This window comes from Triturus cristatus, chromosome 8, assembly GCF_964204655.1.
Source record: "Triturus cristatus chromosome 8, aTriCri1.1, whole genome shotgun sequence".
NCBI lineage: Eukaryota > Metazoa > Chordata > Amphibia > Caudata > Salamandridae > Triturus > Triturus cristatus.
Window position 1 is genome coordinate 270,094,151 of NC_140591.1, and position 20,340 is coordinate 270,114,490.

Consider the following 20,340-nt stretch of genomic DNA (forward strand, 5'->3'; position numbering starts at 1 on the left):
CACACACAACCACAACCCCACACATACACATCCACACACACACAACCACAACCACACACACAACCACACACACAACCACACACACAACCACACACACCTACAACCACACACACAACCACACACACACACACAACCACACACACACAACCACACACACAACCACAACCACCCACACAACCACACATACAACCACACACACAACCACAACCACACATACAACCACACACACACAACCACACACACACAACCACACACACACACACATAACTACACACACAACCACACACACAACCACACACACACAACCACACACACAACCACACACAACCACACACAACCACACACACACAACCACACACGCACACAACCACACACAACCACACACACAACCACACCCACAACCACACACACACAACCACAACCACACACAACCACACACACACAATCACACCCATAACCACACACAACTACAACCACACCCAACCACACACACAACCACACACAACCACACACACAAGCACACACACAAGCATACACACAACCACACACATAACCACACACACAACAACAACCATACACACAACCACACACACACACAACCACACCCAACCGCACACACACAACCACACACACAACACACACAACCACAACCCCACACATACACAACCACACACACACAACCGCAACCACACACACACAACCACACACACAACCACACACACAACCACACACACCTACAACCACACACACAACCACACAACCACACACACAACCACACACACACACATAACCACACACACACAACCACACACACAATCACACACAACCACACACACAGCCACACACACAACCACACACATACAACCACACACACAACCACACACACAACCACACATACAACCACAACCACACATACAACCACACACACAACCACACATATAACCACACACACACATAACCACACATACAACCACACACAACCACACACACACATAACTACACACACACCCACACACAACCACACACAACCACACACACAACCACAACCACACACAACCGCACACACAACCACACCCAACCACACGTCCACACACACACCCACAACCACTTCCACACACAACCACACACACAACCACACACACAAGTACACACACACCCACACACACAACCACACACACAACCACACACAACCACAACCATACACACAACCACACACACACAACCGCACACACACAACCACACACACAACCACACACACAACACACACAACCACAACCACACACAACCACACACACACAATCACACACACAACCACACACAACCACACATCCACACCCACACCCACAACCGCACCCGAACCCACAACTGCACCGACAACCACACCCACACACACAACCACACACACAAACACACATAACCACACACACAGAACCACACACACAGAACCACACACAGAACCACACACACACATACAACCACACACACAACCACACACACAACCACACACACACACAACCACACACACACAACCACACACACAACCACACACACAAGCACACACACAACCACACCAAGCATTGGCATAGTCAATTGGTCTCGCCTTTGGGACCTTATAAGTGTTTAGCCACACAACAGTTGATGTGGTTGCACCAAGGTTATTGTGCTGCATATCTAAATACTTAGAAGGTCCCAAAAGCGAGACCTATTTGGCTATGCCAATGCTTGTTTAATGTACTGTTTCAGTGGACTCTATGGAAGCTAGAAGATGCACTGTTACCTTAAAAAATACCAATTGTGACTTGCTGTGTATTCCACAATAGTTGCCTGTACCAAGACGTCTAATCTGAATTTTATGCCCAGAATTTATGCAGACATCATTATGGGAAAATCATAAATTATGCTTGGAAAGTTTTACATAGAGTAACAAAAGTTTTTGCACCGGTGGTTACACTTTGGAAGTGACAGAATGGTGTTGTTCTGCTTTAAATGCCTACAGAACTGTTCATGGATGGATAAAGCGCAGAAGAACCATCGCCGGCGGGATTCATGGATGTGCTGTACTGCGCTTGTCATTCACTCAAGGTCATGAAATTATTCAGGTTCACTAACTTTTACATACAGATGAAAGTGATGACATGCATGAATTGAGTAGTTCTCTGTAGAGTTTCCATTTTACTGATGAAAGAAGGGAAATAAAGTCAAATGAGTTTCTTAGGATATTTTCAATCCAGTCTACGTCGCTCAAAATCCATTGTAAGATATTACAGACAGACATATCTATAGTTTGTTAATATATAATCGGTTAATATATACCACTGAAAAGGGCATATATTAACCGAAAAAAGGGGACATGAACATTGTCATAAGATGGATGCTCTACATTAGTGCTCATGGGGATTTTCACAGATGTTATCAAATACAATTTCCAGACAGAAAACTGGTTGAGGACTTTTCTCTGAAGAAAATAAGTAATGTGAAAAAAAAAAATCCCAGTTGACAGGCTGAAAATACCCAGACCCATATTTAATAAGGCGTTGAACAACGTGCAACATAATGAGGCGCATGTTGTTAACTAGCATCACACAATGAGTTTTTTGCTGGATATGTGACTCTTCACTGAACAAATACTGCTTTGTGCTGCTTTCAAATTCTACCTTATTTTGAATTGTTTGTGACCTCACCTGAGGTCTACAATTATCAACTTATAAAACCAAGTAAAATCAACTCCACAAAAAAAGTATATTCACAATACATAAAATGGAACAAAAGTCATTCATAAAATCACAGTGATATTTCTTTCATTAGAAATACTTAAAAATATTCTAAAAATGTATGCACTTTAAAACAAAGAAATTCTTTAGAGGAATTTGAATTTATAATAAGTCCGTTAAGTCTTGATGTGTGTCCAGCTGCAATCTCCTTATTAAAGGAAATAAGTATTTGTTTCTAGCCTCTTTCATTGCCAGACAAAGATGGAAAACATGGATCATGTCTTGGGCTCCTTTATGGCAGAGGTCAAAAATAGTAGATTTTTGAGAATACTTATTCCACCTCGCCGAGGGATTTTACCTAAATGGAGACAAATAAAAAAAATATAACACCACGAGGAATTCGAAAAGAAAAGTAGGACTGGGACCGTCCCAACAAAATTTTGGTAGACAGTGTCCTATAAACTTTCAGGGAAGCACAGTGACCTAGTTATCTAGCGTGTAACTAAGTCAAATACATTGTACTGCTTTTCACCTTTTTGTGTCCAGATAGGGGCCGATTACGATCCGGGTCGGAAGGCCACCGAACGCGATCTGGCCGGAAAAACTACGAGCCGTACGCGTGTTTTCCGGCCGACTCGTACAGCTGTATGAGCGAGCAAGTACGATGCGAGCTACGTGAGATTCACCGACTGAGTCGTTTCCGGGTCCGAACCGCTCCGTACTTCTCGGTCAGAAGCTAACCGTGGCGTGCAAATGGATGCGATTTACAACGGAGCCAGTACGATGCACGCGTCGGACAGCCTGTGCAAGCCGGAGTATCCGGCTCGCAAAAGCTCCTGGAGTCAGACATTGGAGGTCCACGTCGGACCCCCTGACACCCGCAGCCCTACGACTCGGACACAGGGGGAGACCTATGGGTCTCCCCAACACAGGCATGTACGATGCGGAAGGCGGCGACACATACCCACTGTAGGGGGCGCACTTGTTCGAGACGTACCCATTCAGTCAATGGGAGCACATGTACGTGTCGTACAACTGCCTCCCATTGACTTCTATGGGAGTCCGACCAAACCGATTCCGACAGCATACGTGCGCATCGTACTCGCTCAGTCGGACTGTAGGGGTCCGGCTCGGGCGGAAAACACTCCAGATCCGACTCAGTCGGAGTGCTTTCCAACCCGGATCAGAATCGGCCCCATAGTGTTGATGAGTCGCATCAATTCACAGTTTCATCGATTTTGGTGCAATGCTCCCTCTACTAAGATAGAAAGATAGGGATTTGCGTCAAAACTAACTGCTTAAAGCAGGAACATAGAAGAGGAAATGTGCTCATTTATCAAAATAAAAATTAGCATTGCAATTCATGCTAAAGGATATGCCTTCAGTACAAATCCTGTGCTAGGCAGAGCAAAATGATCACTGCATGATGGTACGAGGCAGCCTGTTTGTGCATCAGCGCAGGGCATAACACTAGGAGGGAAATCTTTGTAGCTACGATGCTGCACTGTGTTTTCCGTCAGGCACAACTCAAACTTGGATGCTACATTGTGTTACGTCAGAAAATAATAAATCTGGGCTTTCATGTGTAGGTAATATGGTATTTGAACAAAATATCGGAAAAAAATTATTGTGATACGAAAAAATCATGGCAGGAATGTTGACGGTAAAAATATTGTTTTTAGTGTTGGTTTTAATATCATTGTAAAAAATACTGATGTAGAAAACATCCTTGTATGTAATTTTGTTTGTAATTTATTGCGGTGTGTTTCATTGCTTCTGTTTATTAGTTTTTTTATTTGGGTTTATAGTAAGATAATATTTTAGTTATGAAATTGTTGACATTTTATTTTTAGTTGTATTCATTTATTTTAATAATTCTTTAATACTTTTTTTAGGGGATAAGGGTAGGGAGATTTAAAAAAACATATATTTTAAATATTACAATAATAATTTTGATGAAATGGAAATTAATAATTTTGAATTTTAAAATGTATTGCATTACATTAATATTTCCAATACATTTAAATTTATTATTAAGATATATCATATATACTATATATATATATATTATAAACAGCGAAGTTGCTCCTTCTGGATTACCGGGACCCTTGAAGGTTGGCGTACACTCCGGCGGAGCCAGCCGGCGAAAATATCCAATTCAATGCAAAAATCCAGTATGCTCTCAGTAAAGTAAGACAGAGTCCCAGAAGTAGTGAATGGTCTAGTGATTTATTTCATACAACGCGTTTCGGCCTTGTAGATATATATATATATATATATATATATATATATATATATATATATATATATATATATATATATATATATATATATATATATCTTAATATGACATTTAAATGTATTGAAAATATTAATGTAATGCAATACATTTTAAAATTGAAAATCATTAATTTGCATTTCTTCAAAATTATTATTGTAATATTTGATTTAAAATATATTTTTTAAAATGTCCCTACCCTTATCCCCCCAAAAAAGTATTAAAGAATTATTAAAATACATGAATACAACTACAAATAAAAATGTCAACAATTTCATAACTAAAATATTATCTTACTATAAACACAAATAAAAAAATAATAAGCAGATGCAATGAAATAATTTGCAAACAAAATTACATGCAAGGATGTTTTCTATATATATATTTATTTATATATATATATATAAATTACTCTGAACACCAATTGCCGGTTTGGGAAATTATGCCTGCAGTGGAGTGCGCATTCAAGCAATAAGGAAAACTTTGTGGGAACATATATAAATATATATATATATTATATACAAAAGATCCTCAGTTTGGAAGCTCACTTAAAGCCGGATTAATATGGGCATTTAAACATTGCATCCCTCGGAAATACATTCTTGCCTTACACGTTTCAGAGTTATGAACTCCTTGTTCACAGGCATTGCATTGTATCGGTGCAGATTACACAGAAAAGCCACCTACTCCAGCCTGTTGGTATTTATGACGCTCTTTAATTAGCAACAGGTTATTTTAGTTTGTACTGTAAGCTGGAAGTTGTAGTATTAAGTTGTTTTTCTCTTCGTGAGCTTTGAGTGCGCTTCCGAACTGAGGATCTTTGGTATACTATATCTATATATATGTATATATTATCTACTGGCGGTCGCCAGTAGATAGTTATAGTTAGGACCTATTTTCCATAGGAAATCCGCAACATTCTATTCCCAATAAGTCTGCGGCGATTGACGAATCTTCGCGAAATTTTCCAAACTTTTGGCCAGCTCCGCTCCGCTCCTACCCTGAAAGTTTTGTGGTGATTCGTCAAGCGGGGGCCGATGAAAAAAAGGGGGGTCCCAAAACACATTTTCCCCATGCAATTTCCAATAGGATCTGTTGTCGCAGCTACAGCCCGAACTGCTGAACGGAATTACACCAAATTTGGCAAATAGGTAGTCCTCAGTTCAGACTCGTGCCTTTTGCTTAAATGGTGTAAATCCGTTCAGTAGTTCCTGAGAAAATTAGGGTAAAAAAGTTAGTGATTTCTATGGCCGGGGAGGATCCGCGCACCCTCCCCGCACCCAGAGCGCACCCTGCCGTGCACGAGCTGTATTCTAATTGGCTGCCAACACTCCAGATCAGGAAGTGTTGGCAGCCATCTTGTGCCTCGGTAGAACCAAGGCACAAGAAACCTAAAAAACAAACGCGCAAAATGCGACAAGGGGAAAGGGTAGAAACACCTTGACCCCCTAGGCCTGCTGAGGGGGTCCCACAAGGACCGCAGGGCCCAAAAAAGATTATTTTTTTTTTTAAATCGGCGAGATTCGCGCACCCAGCGCGAATTTCGGCCGAAATTTTTAAAAAATTCAGCGCGGTCTCCCGCGCTGAATATTCTAATTTGGCCCGGGGGCCAAATCCCGGGGGCTTAATTAAAAAAAAAAGTTTGGGGGGTCCCAATCCCCCCCACATTGCCCCGGGGACTGCCACCCCCAGGGGCTCCGACATTGTATATGCGGGGGGGCTCACGGCCCCCCGCGGCCCCGGCTGGCCAAAACAATGGCCCCTGGGCCTTAATGTGGCCAGAGGAGGGTGGCTATTCAGCCCCCCTCCATAACAAATTTTTAAAAAAGGCCCATGCCCTGAGGGGTGGGGTCCCCGGGGCAAATTATGGCCTTGGGAGGGGGGCCACGCGGCAACAAAAAAAACAGGATCGGGCCAGAGGCCATGCCCCCTCCTTACACCACTCTGCAAACGCACCCCCTGGCACGTTTGCAGAGGGGGAACTAATTCCCCTTGAATACTGGGGGTCCCTGGGGGCCAACTAGCCCACCAGGAACCTCCAGTATGCGCCAGGGGGCTGCGTTGCAGAGAGGTGTAATGAGGCCACGCCCCTTTTTACACCTCTCTGCAATGCAGCTCCGTGGCTCTTACTGGAGGTACCTGGTGGCCTAGTTGGCTGCTAGGGGACCTCAGGATTCAAGGGGACTTAATCCCCCAACTTAAAACACGCCACGGGGTGGGTTTGCACAGTGGTGAAGGTAGGGGGCGGGGCCTGAGGTGATATGTGTGCAAACACGCCCTGTGGCGCGTTTTAAGTTTTGGAATTAATTCCTCTTCAATCCAGAGGTCCCCTAGGGGCCAACTAGCCCACCAGGTACCTCAAGGAAGCACCACGGAGCTGCATTGCAGAGTGCTGTAAAAAGGGGCGTGGCCTCTGAACACCTCTCTGCAACGCAGCTCCCTGACGCATACTGGAGGCACCTGGTGGGCTAGTTGGCCCCCAGGGGACCGCAGGATTGAAGAGGAATTAATTCCCCAACTTAAAATGCGCCACAGGGCGTGTTTGCACACGTCACCTCAGGCCCCGCCCCCTTCCTTTACCATTGTACAATTATTCCTCTAAAATCAGCCGAACGACGAATTCCGATTTACTCACCTGTTATCAGGAGAGAACCCAGGGCTGCATCTTTTAGACCAGCACTGACCCTGAAAAGTAATTCTAAGCGTACTTACCAGTAACTTGTATTTCCTTCCATAGGAATCCATTGTGTGGTTTTCACCAGAAAATTTTCTAAGTGTCCATTTTTGAAACGTACAAATATTCCTCTAAAACCAGCCGAACTACGAATTCCGATTTACTCACCTGTTATCAGGAGAGAACCCAGGGCTGCATCTTTTAGCCCAGCACTGACCCTGAAAAGTAATTCTAAGCGTACTTACCAGTAACTTGTATTTTCTTCCATAGGAATCCATTGTGTGGTTTTCACCAGAAAAGTTTCTAAGTGTCTATTTTCACAAACTAAAAATATTCCTAAAAAATCGTCTGTATGACTTAAACACATTCTTTCAACTGTTTACAGGAGGTTGGCCAGTGCTGGATCCTGGACCCACCACTGAGTAAGAAAAAGTAACGATAACACTACTTACCTGCTAAGTGAATTTTCTGCCATAGGATAACATTGGTGATTCTATGGGAAAAAGTTTCTGTCAACTTTTAAAATACAATAATATTCCTTAAAAAATATTACTGTAACCAAAGCGCTTTTACTGAACTGTTTACAGGAGATGTCTAAGGACTGAATCTAGGATCCAGTCCTGTGGTTAGAAAAGTAATCCATAAAGTAACTAATTGCATTTAATTAGAAATTCACATTGAGCTCAATGTTGCTTTGTGTTTGAAATTGTGTTGCCCATTGCAACAACTGTAACTACTGTACTTAAAAGTCTGTTGCCTATTTGCCAAGTATTTAAACTAAAGTAATTCATTCTGAGAAAGTAGATTTTGTATTGTAATGTATAATGTAATTATAATGTAATTATAAAAAATATATCTAAAATTAAATAGTTTTAAAAATGTAGTAAATCAGTAATATAAAAATCAGTATAACAATTAATACATTAAACATTGTCATTTACAAAACCTTTGAAATTCACTGAAAAAAACATAGGTTTCAGGCCTGATATAGTTAGGAATTAGCATTTAAAAAACCTTTGAAATTCACTGAAAAAAACATAGGTTTCAGGGGCGTTATAGTTAGGAATTGGCATTTAAAAAACCTTAGACCTATGTTTTTTGAGATGTCATCAGTGATGTCATCAGTGATGTCACTGACCATGTCATGAGTGATGTAATATGTGGCATCATCAGCAGTGCATTGCGGGGGCGCGAGTTATAGTTAGCTGAACTAACTGTAACGGGGGAATTTCTAGGGTTTTGTACAAGGGAAATGTCCAGCTAACTATAACGCCCCTGAAACCTATGGTTTTTTCAGTGAATATGTATATAGATAGATAGATAGATAGATAGATAGATAGATAGATAGATAGATAGATAGATAGATAGATAGATAGATAGATAGATAGATAGATAGATAGATAGATAGATAGATAGATAGATAGATATGTATATGGTATTTTAAAATGTTAAATATTAAAATATATAACACAATTCTTCATAAAGTAAACATTTTGAAATATATTTATGCAAAATTGTAAAATTTTATATTTTTTTAAGAAAATCATTTTAAATTGTAGAAATGTTTTAATTTGTTTGTTTCAAAATTGTACATTTATTTTGAAAATATATGTAATATTTTTAAATATGTAAAAATGTATTTAAATATTTTTATATTTTATGATTATTCATTTTGGATTATTAGTTTATTTGTCATTTTATGAATTACAGTTTAGGAATGGTAGTAAAAAGTTTCGAAGAATATTCGTTATTAATAATAAAAAAATATATATTTTATATATTAATATATAAATATGTGAATATAGGCTTGTAGATTGAGTATGGAGTATTGATTGTGTATTTTCAATTATATTGCAGTGGATGTTGTAAATTTCACCTCTCTAGCATCCAACATCTTTTTCAAATAACCTTAGATTAAAGTGGTAATAGTAAATGTCATCCCTTTAGTGTCCAATACCTTCCCCCAACATTGTTAGATTGGAGTGGGAGTAATAAATGGGCCCCCTTTAATATCAAAAACTTTCTCCAAATTAGTTTAGATTGGAGTAGGTACAGTACATGTCACCACTTTAGTGTCTAACACCTCCAAATCGGTTTAGATTGTAGTGGGAATAGTAAATGTCACCCCTTTACAGCCCAACACCTTTCCCAAATTGGTTTTGATTGAAGTGATAATAGTAGATGTCACCTATTTAGTGTCCAACACCTTCCCCCAAAACGGCTGGTTTGGAGTGGCATCCAACACCTTTACATTGGAATGGGAATACCCCTATATTGTTCAACACCTTCCCCAAATTGGTTTAGGCTGGAGTGGGAATAGTGAATGTCATCCCTTTAGTGTCCAGCACATTGCCCCACTATGGTTGGATTGTAGTGGAACTAGAAAATATCACCCTGTTAGTGTCCAACACCATTACCAAATTGGTTTAGATTGGAGTGGGAATAGTAAGTGTCACCCCTTTAGTGTTCAACACTTTCCCCAAATTGATTTTGACTAGAGTGGAAATTGTAAATTTCACCCTTTTAATAAACAACACCTCTCTCAAATTGGTTTTAATTGGAGTGGTAATAGTAAATGTTATCCCTTTGGTGTCCAACACCTTCAGCCAAAATGATTTGAGTGGAATGGGAATAATAAATGTGACCCCTTTAGTGTCCAACGCCTTCCCCAGATTGGTATAAATTGGAGTGGGAATAGTAAAGGTCACCCCTCCAGTGTCCAACGCCTTCCTCAAAATGGCTTAAATAGGAGTAGGAATAGTAAATGTCACCTCTTTTTTTGTTGTTGTTTTTATTGGCATGTTGAAAGAGGAAAAAACACTGTATATATTCATTAATAACATTGGATCCTTATCACATCTTCGTGTTTATACATGCCATTTATAAACTCCCCTCCTCCTTAGCCCACCTCCTCCCACCCCTGGTTTAGATACTCTATATCTGATATAGGAGACTCTAAATTACCTTGTGCATAGAAGGGGTTAATGGATGACCCCGCACACCCTCAATGCGTCACTGTATGTGAAAAACAAACACCCTGTATCCCTGTCTCTCTGCAACCCCTATTGTAGCGTGACCGCAGATCTGCACCTCTGATCTTTTTCTGTCCCCAGCACTCTACAGGGGTAACTCGTCTGGTGGTGTCAATTGCTCTGTTAACATTGCCTTACATGCCCTCATATCCTTACTCACTCTCTCATCCCTTTGGGTTGCCCTCATGTGACCGGCCTTTGCATCAAACCATTCAGCCATATCCTTCGACCAATCCTCTCTCTTGGGGTGCCTGGGGGACATCTGTGCTGGTTCCCTCGAAGTCTCCCACCCTGTGACGGTGTTAAGTTTCAAAAGGATGGACTGCCAGTACACCTCAATGTCTAGGCAGCTCCACAGCATATGTAGGAAAACTGCTGGCTGCCCCCTACATCTTGGGCACTCTAATGAACGCTCCGGGTATATGACCTGCAGCCAGCTGGGCGCCAGGTATACACCCTATGCACCACATTGTATTGTATAGGCTTAAACCTTGTGTTTGTGGATGGGTGTTTGACCCCTTCATGGATCTTCTCCCAATCCCTTTCGGTAATGGGCCTTTCCACCTGTGCCTCCCACCACTCTTGTATCGGATGTGCCTTTCTGGGGGCATCCTCCCTCAACGCCCTATATATATATGAGAAATCAGCCTCTTGTCCTCTGCCATCTGTAGGAGAACTTCTAACGTCTGGGGGGTAGGTAGCGCGTCAGGAAATGACGGCCAGATCCCTGGTGCGGTGGCTGCAATTTTTGCATATTGCAAAAACTGCCCTGATCACTGCTGGAAAGTCTCCATTGCATAATGTAATGTTAAAAAATTGTTGTTGGGATAAAGATCTCCCAGAGTCACGGAGCCAAACTGTCACCTCTTTAGTGTCCATCACCTACCCCAAATTAGTTTTGATTGCAGTGGTGACAGTAAATGTCATCCCTTTATTGTCCAACACCTCCCCTAAATTGGTTTAGATTGGAGTGGGAATAGTAAATGTCACCCCTTTATTGTACAACACCCTCCCCAAATTGGTTTAGATTAGAGCGGGAATAGTAAATGTCACCCCTTTACTGTCCAACACCTTCCCCAAATTGGTTTAAATTGTAGTGGGAGTCGTAAGTGTCACCCCTTCAGTGTTCAACACCTTCCCCTAATTTTGGGCCCCATTAGGATCCGCCACCCTAGCGGTGTTGGGACCGGCCGCAAGCAGTGTGGCGGTCCCGCACCACCGATTAGGATGCGACCACCACCCTGGTGGTCGCATTCCATATTGTTAACATTGCGGGGTGCTGCTGTGAGCAGCACCCGCCGCATTGCCAAATATACATGTTGTGCATTGCCATGCACAACGTGGCAGGCACCAACAGTAATTCCCACCAGCCTTTCCCTGGCGGCAAACCCCTTTATTGTGTAACATTTCTATTTCAATTATTTATTTTGAAGTGTTATGATTTAAATGTTTTATTTTACTTCTATTTGTATGTAGTAGAAATACTTTCTAGTATTTTAGTAGTATTGTTGTTGATTAGAAATATAATGAAAAAGTAGTTGTACGTTTGTAGCCAATAATATTACTAAGTATAATTGTGTGTATAATAAGGACGTGTCACACATTTTTCTCATTTTGTTTATGTTGACAAAGTTTATTTATTGTATATTTCTACATTTCTAATCATTTATATTTCATCACAAAAATAAATATTTATATAAAGTTGAGTAAATAGAATTTTGTTTTTATTAATATTTTTATTATTAAAAAGCATGTAAATTATATTGAAATACTATTATATGTTGTACATTATCAGATTTTATTTCTGATTGTTTAACAGTTTTTTAACGTTTCTTAAATTGCTTTATATACATATTTTCGACATCATTTTATCATGTTTTTCAAAATACTACTATTTATTATTTATTTTCTACTTTATTTTTTTAACATTGTATTACATCACTTTATGGCATGTTTTACATGTTTAATAATTATTTAAAATTTTGTATACATTTATTCAACATTTGTAAGATATTTCCCATTAGTTTTTATTTTACCGCTACCTTCTATTTTTTAGTCGATTTGTGTTATTTTTAGTCTATTTTCCCTGAACCTTTTTGGGGGTTTTCTGGAGCGTTATTTCCAAAAACACTTTATCAGGTTTTTTTATAGTTCCTAGATACTTTGGATTGCTTTGTAGGATTTCTATTGCATTTGCTTCATTTATGCATTATTTGTTTTTTACTTTCTTGGTTGGTGAAAGTTACATTATTTTGTCACAATTTTCAAGGGCTTTTTTAGGTTTGTATTTATTGTATAATATTTTTGGGCTGTTATTTTTAAGTAATCTACTCCTTGGTTATTTATGAAGAGTATGATTCTAAATTGTAGAATATCATAAATCCTTTTGGTTTGTTTGCTAAGTTTAGGGGAAATTTGGCTAACAAATTGCTCCATTCGCAGTTCTTGATAGCTTTGATCTTTTTGTAATTCTTCTATAAATTTGTAGAGTATAGGTTAGATTTTGCCTGGTGTGGATTGGAAAGCATTGTGCCATCCTTCCACTGTGTTGTTTAATTGGGCATCCTGTGCCAAGGTGCCATCATAGACATTCCACCATGGTATTTGGAATTTGAGTTGGGGTCTGTGTCTGGACCTATGAAGTCTGTGAACCCAAGTGTCTTCGAAATAGTCAGTTTTGGGGCTAAATTTGTCTTCATTTTGTTGATAGAAAGGGTTTTTTATTAGTACATTGTACTTGTTGACTACCATCTGTGACACAGACATAGGCTAGTGCTATCATTTTTTTAAAATTTCAAAGCTAAATTGGCTTTTTGTAGAATATTCTACACTCAGGGCCTGATTAAGAGGTTGGTTGTCTGACTGCCCAAATGCTGTGGCTGCAGCTTCCAGAATACTGCAGTGCTGGCGGTCATCCAACTGCCATATTGTGAATTAACCACGGTGCCTGCGGGAAGGTGCAGAGATCTAACGGCGGTGGGGAATGGCTTTACATATATATTAATGCCTGTGTGAGCATTTCAACTGCATATGTGTCAAATGCACACATATGCATAATACATGTGGAAAAATACCACCTACCCATTGTCAAAGTCCGGGCCATATGTGGGCAGTCTAGGCAATGTGTATATGGTACAAAAAGGACTTACCTGTTCATTGCCATAAACAGGGTTGTATTCCTTAGGTGAAGATGCTGCTGTGAAGGGGGGACCTGAAGAAAGGGATCTACGTCGAACTCTGATGGGAAGAACAGAAAAGGGTGAGTATGCGTCCCAAATAATTTGTTTCTGCCGATCTGAAGATGGCGGTCCCACTGCCGCAGTTGACTTGTCGGAAAGCCAACTCCTAATAGGGACGGTGGTAAGATTCCTCAGTACCGCTCTTTCGCAGCTGCTTTTCCCCGACCGCAGCCGCCGCAGGATGCGGATGGCTGGCGGTGTTGGTGGTTCAACAGCTGTGTTTGCAAATATTTGTGTTTTTACTAGTTAAGTATAGGAAGAAGATATTTTTGATAGTGATATTTATTTTGCCATATTCTTGTGTTTTGTTATTGTAAGCATCAATATTATGTCAGTGATCTGGTAGTATGTGACACCATTGAAAGGTTTACTCCCCCTAATTGCCTAAATATACGATATGATACAATATTATCTTGCATCCCAGCTTCATGGGGTGGCCAAATAGATAGTGGGGATTCAGCTCTCTGACACTGCCGCATCAGTTTCTGCTTAATACTTCACTAACTGCGGCACTTGGTGGCAAATGGGAAGACATATCAAGGGAACGCCCCAACACACCTTACTATCCAATGCCTACATGTTATGGGGTCAGGCAGGCACTGCATGAGAGGGGTTGCCACCTCACTGTGCCAACACACGCCGATATCACTCCTATCCCTGAGGTGGTATTCGGAGGAGGATCTAGCCCATCCTGGCACAGATAAAGAGTGGTTTGCCATACTAGAAAGCTCAATTGAGTCCCTTGCAATACTCGCTTTTGACACTTTCAGTACTACATTGTCCAGAGGAATTACCTCACCCCGCTATGATGAATAGATACTTTCACCTTACTGGCATGTCACATGGCAAACACTGACCTTCTTCACATGTTATGGCTATACCCACTTCTTACTACTTACTGGCGAGGATTCATGACCCAATTGTTAGGCTTGCAGGAGTAAGCAACAGGGGGTCACTTCCAGCTCTCTAGATCTGGGCATGCTGGTAGCCAAGCATCTAATCACGAGATGCTGGAAGTCGCCTGAGCCTCCCCCTCTGGAGGCCTGGAGAGAATCGCTACTCATGTGGGCCCAAGCCGAAAGCATTGCGTTACACAGAAAGGATACTCTGGGGCTCTGCAAGATCCCTATAGCTGCCAACTGGGACACTATACTACATGATTTTCAAAATGAGCCACATGTAGAGTTGGATCACCCGGATGCCACAACGGCAGAAGAGGGAGTAAATGGGGAGGTCCAATCTTCCACCTCATAATAGGTGTGCAAAATGTTAGTTAATATTTTCATGTACGCCTCATACCACTACTAAGGGTTGCTGGGTCTATTGTTTGGAAATGTACATATTGTAGATATATTCTATGGGCTGGGCGGGATGAGAGAGGGCTGGGTGAACCTAAGTTGGGCTAGTTTGTCCTTGTAATTTTTCTTTTTCTTTGTCCTTTTTTCCCCGCCTTCCGTTATTGATGAGTTTGAACAGGAATTGCACTCCGCCAACACCACATATTGATGGCCCTGCAATAAGACGTTCATGAGCGCTCAGTGGTGACCCCCATGCATTGAGACAGACGCACCTATTGACCTTTGAGTATGGCCACAGGCCTGCCAATAGTGTATGCGAAACTACTGTGTATAGCACCTTTTGGGCTATAATAGGGGCATATTATCAAGAAACGGCGTTAAAATTATCGCCGCTTTAGCGGCAGAAAACTGCCGCTAAAGCGGCTATAATGGGCTTGATAATATGCCCTTGGGAATTCCCATAGAAGCCCATGTTCTGGTGTAAACATGGGCTTCTATTGGAATTCTCTGCGGCATAATATCAAGCCCATTATCGCCGCTGTAGCGGCAGTTTTCTGCCGCTGAAGCGGCGATAATTTTAACGCCATGCTTGAAAATATGACCCATAATTCTTACATGCGTTTCTTTTTACGTGCGATTTTTATGTAAACTTGACAATGTAACTTGCACTGTTATGTTGATTCTTTAACCGTTTTTGCTTGAATAATTATAAAACCGATACAAACAAAAATAAATATATTGACTGACTAAACAAACCAGGTCGGAATGAATGTTTGGGAATTATGGATGAGGGTGATTATTTTGTCATTTTGGAGATTCAAGGAAGCCTAATTCTTCAGAAAAGGGTCCCCAAATTAGTTTTGATTGCAGTGGTGACAGTAAATGTCATCCCTTTATTGTCCAACACCTCCCCTAAATTGGTTTAGATTGGAGTGGGAATAGTAAATGTCACCCCTTTATTGTACAACACCCTCCCCAAATTGGTTTAGATTAGAGCGGGAATAGTAAATGTCACCCCTTTACTGTCCAAAACCTTCCCCAAATTGGTTTAAATTGTAGTGGGAGTCGTAAGTGTCACCCCTTCAGTGTTCAACACCTTCCCCTAATTTTGGGCCCCATTAGGATCCGCCACCCTAGCGGTGTTGGGACCGGCCGCAAGCAGTGTGGCGGTCCCGCACCACCGATTAGGATGCGACCACCACCCTGGTGGTCGCATTCCATATTGTTAACATTGCGGGGTGCTGCTGTGAGCAGCACCCGCCGCATTGCCAAATATACATGTTGTGCATTGCCATGCACAACGTGGCAGGCACCGTGCAGTGCCTGCCACCTTGTGCGTGGCAATGAGGGATGGTAGCATAGGAACCCCCAAAGTGCAGCACCCCATCCCCCCACTCCCCCCGGGGGCTCACAACGGGCCCCAACAGTAATTCCCACCAGCCTTTCCCTGGCGGCAAACCCCTTTATTGTGTAACATTTCTATTTCAATTATTTATTTAGAAGTGTTATGATTTAAATGTTTTATTTTACTTCTATTTGTATGTAGTAGAAATACTTTCTAGTATTTTAGTAGTATTGTTGTTGATTAGAAATATGATGAAAAAGTAGTTGTACGTTTGTAGCCAATAATATTACTAAGTATAATTTTGTGTATAATAAAGACGTGTCACACATTTTTCTCATTTTGTTTATGTTGACAAAGTTTATTTATTGTATATTTCTACATTTCTAATCATTTATATTTCATCACAAAAATAAATATTTATATAAAGTTGAGTAAATAGAATTTTGTTTTTATTAATATTTTTATTATTAAAAAGCATGTAAATTATATTGAAATACTATTATATGTTGTACGTTATCAGATTTTATTTCTGATTGTTTAACAGTTTTTTAACATTTCTTAAATTGCTTTATATACATATTTTCGACATCATTTTATCATGTTTTTCAAAATACTACTATTTATTATTTATTTTCGACTTTGTTTTTTTAACATTGTATTACATCACTTTATGGCATGTTTTGCATGTTTAATAATTATTTAAAATTTTGTATACATTTATTCAACATTTGTAAGATATTTCCCATTAATTTTCATTTTACCGCTACCTTCTATTTTTTAGTCTATTTGTGTTATTTTTAGTCTATTTTCCCTGAACCTTTTTGGGGGTTTTCTGGAGCGTTATTTCAAAAAACACTTTATCAGGTTTTTTTATAGTTCCTAGATACTTTGGATTGCTTTGTAGGATTTCTATTGAATTTGCTTCATTTATGCATTATTTGTTTTTTACTTTCTTGGTTGGTGAAAGTTACATTATTTTGTCACAATTTTCAAGGGCTTTTTTAGGTTTGTATTTATTGTATAATATTTTTGGGCTGTTATTTCTAAGTAATCTACTCCTTGGTTATTTATGAAGAGTATGACTCTAAATTGTAGAATATCATAAATCCTTTTGGTTTGTTTGCTAAGTTTAGGGGAAATTTGGCTAACAAATTGCTCCATTCGCAGTTCTTGATAGCTTTGATCTTTTTGTAATTCTTCTATAAATTTGTAGAGTATAGGTTAGATTTCGCCTGGTGTGGATTGGAAAGCATTGTGCCATCCTTCCACTGTGTTGTTTAATTGGGCATCCTGTGCCAAGGTGCCATCATAGACATTCCACCATGGTATTTGGAATTTGAGTTGGGGTCTGTGTCTGGACCTATGAAGTCTGTGAACCCAAGTGTCTTCGAAATAGTCAGTTTTGGGGCTAAATTTGTCTTCATTTTGTTGATAGAAAGGGTTTTTTATTAGTACATTGTACTTGTTGACTACCATCTGTGACACAGACATAGGCTAGTGCTATCATTTTTTTAAAATTTCAAAGCTAAATTGGCTTTTTGTAGAATATTCTACACTCAGGGCCTGATTAAGAGGTTGGTTGTCTGACTGCCCAAATGCTGTGGCTGCAGCTTCCAGAAGACTGCAGTGCTGGCGGTCATCCAACTGCCATATTGTGAATTAACCACGATGCCTGCGGGAAGGTGCAGAGATCTAACGGCGGTGGGGAATGGCTTTACATATATATTAATGCCTGTGTGAGCATTTCAACTGCATATGTGTCAAATGCACACATATGCATAATACATGTGGAAAAATACCACCTACCCATTGTCAAAGTCCGCGCCATATGTGGGCAGTCTAGGCAATGTGTATATGGTACAAAAAGGACTTACCTGTTCAGTGCCATAAACAGGGTTGTATTCCTTAGGTGAAGATGCTACTGTGAAAGGGGGACCTGAAGAAAGGGATCTACGTCGAACTCTGATGGGAAAAACAGAAAAGGGTGAGTATGCGTCCCAAATAATTTGTTTCTGCCGATCTGAAGATGGCGGTCCCACTGCCGCAGTTGACTTGTCGGAAAGCCAACTCCTAATAGGGACGGTGGTAAGATTCCTCAGTACCGCTCTTTCGCAGCTGCTTTTCCCCGACCGCAGCTACCGCAGGATGCGGATGGCTGGCGGTGTTGGTGGTTCAACAGCTGTGTTTGCAAATATTTGTGTTTTTACTAGTTAAGTATAGGAAGAAGATATTTTTGATAGTGATATTTATTTTGCCATATTCTTGTGTTTTGTTATTGTAAGCATCAATATTATGTCAGTGATCTGGTAGTATGTGACACCATTGAAAGGTTTACTCCCCCTAATTGCCTAAATATGCGATATGATACAATATTATCTTGCATCCCAGCTTCATGGGGTGGCCAAATAGATAGTGGGGATTCAGCTCTCTGACACTGCCGCATCAGTTTCTGCTTAATACTTCACTAACTGCGGCACTTGGTGGCAAATGGGAAGACATATCAAGGGAACGCCCCAACACACCTTACTATCCAATGCCTACATGTTATGGGGTCAGGCAGGCACTGCATGAGAGGGGTTGCCACCTCACTGTGCCAACACACGCCGATATCACTCCTATCCCTGAGGTGGTATTCGGAGGAGGATCTAGCCCATCCTTGCACAGATAAAGAGTGGTTTGCCATACTAGAAAGCTCAATTGAGTCCCTTGCAATACTCGCTTTTGACTCTTTCAGTACTACATTGTCCAGAGGAATTACCTCACCCCGCTATGATGAATAGATACTTTCACCTTACTGGCATGTCACATGGCAAACACTGACCTTCTTCACATGTTATGGCTATACCCACTTCTTACTACTTACTGGCGAGGATTCATGACCCAATTGTTAGGCTTGCAGGAGTAAGCAACAGGGGGTCACTTCCAGCTCTCTAGATCTGGGCATGCTGGTAGCCAAGCGTCTAATCACGAGATGCTGGAAGTCGCCTGAGCCTCCCCCTCTGGAGGCCTGGAGAGAATCGCTACTCATGTGGGCCCAAGCCGAAAGCATTGCGTTACACAGAAAGGATACTCTGGGGCTCTGCAAGATCCCTATAGCTGCCAACTGGGACACTATACTACATGATTTTCAAAATGAGCCACATGTAGAGTTGGATCACCCGGATGCCACAACGGCAGAAGAGGGAGTAAATGGGGAGGTCCAATCTTCAACTTCATAATAGGTGTGCAAAATGTTAGTTAATATTTTCATGTACGCCTCATACCACTACTAATGGTTGCTGGGTCTATTGTTTGGAAATGTACATATTGTAGATATATTCTATGGGCTGGGCGGGATGAGAGAGGGCTGGGTGAACCTAAGTTGGGCTAGTTTGTCCTTGTAATTTTTCTTTTTCTTTGTCCTTTTTTCCCCGCCTTCCGTTATTGATGAGTTTGAACAGGAATTGCACTCCGCCAACACCACATATTGATGGCCCTGCAATAAGACGTTCATGAGCGCTCAGTGGTGACCCCCATGCATTGAGACAGACGCACCTATTGACCTTTGAGTATGGCCACAGGCCTGCCAATAGTGTATGCGAAACTACTGTGTATAGCACCTTTTGTGCTATAATAGGGGCATATTATCAAGAAACGGCGTTAAAATTATCGCCGCTTTAGCGGCAGAAAACTGCCGCTAAAGCGGCGATAATGGGCTTGATAATATGCCCTTGGGAATTCCCATAGAAGCCCATGTTCTGGTGTAAACATGGGCTTCTATTGG